The sequence below is a fragment of the Octodon degus genome, unplaced genomic scaffold, assembly GCF_000260255.1.
Source record: "Octodon degus isolate 3935 unplaced genomic scaffold, OctDeg1.0 scaffold00149, whole genome shotgun sequence".
Lineage (NCBI taxonomy): Eukaryota > Metazoa > Chordata > Mammalia > Rodentia > Octodontidae > Octodon > Octodon degus.
The window spans coordinates 6,583,379-6,584,341 of record NW_004524725.1 but is presented as its reverse complement, the minus strand read 5'-3'; positions in this window follow the sequence as shown (position 1 = coordinate 6,584,341).

Genomic DNA, 963 nt, shown 5'->3' with positions numbered 1-963 from the left:
GAAATACTGGGGGCCTGCCCCTTAGTTCAGTTCTTTAAGTGGCTGCTTCAACAAAGCAGTCAGGCTCAGGTTGCTGTGGTTCGATCCCCACAACTCAAGCCAGCCAAACCTGCCCTGAAGGCATTCGGGGCAAAAAAATAAAAGAAAGAAAGAAATACTTATATCAGTAGGAGACTTATAGTTGAGAACATTAAAATGTATTTGAAATTTTAAAGACACATATCTATTTACTTGAATATCAGAATTCATAAAAAGAGACTGAGGAATGAGTCAGCATACATATGATTGAAATAATACAAATTAAAAGATGAGTCATTAATCAATTTGCTGAATAATTTTGTACTTGCTTTTTAAAATGGAACAATTAAAAAGATGCTAAACAATTGTCATCTGAAAACAGTTTGCTTCTTTTTTGAACTTTTTAAAGTGAAAATGAACATGACAGAAATATATTTAAGCACACTTCACATGTGAATTAGATTAATCAAAATACTGTTATAAATTCTCAAATATTTTAGCAATAGAAATAATGGTTCAACGTTTCAGAACCTAGGTTGGGTATGTCAGCTCAGTCATGTGATGACAGCTCCTCAGGAGGCTGAAACGGAAGGAGGGTGATTCGGGGCCAGCCTAGCAAATAATGCGATCTTGTACAAAAGAGAGATTTCTTTTTAAGTGCAGAATATATTTATTGAAAAAAGGAAAGTTTCTGTCTCAGAGAGGGACAGAAGGAGATCCCAGTGTGTTGCCCAAGAGATGTTTTTAAGGTACTCAATGTAGACTTTTAAGAAATAAATATATGAAAAAGTATACTTCACCATTGATCATTGGAGAAATATAAATTAAAACAGCACTGAAATTTCATTTTACCTCAGAAAGAATGACTACCTTCAAGAAATCAACCAATAACAAATGCTGGAGAGGTTGTGTGGAAAAAAGGAATCCTTCTCCATTGTTGGTGGG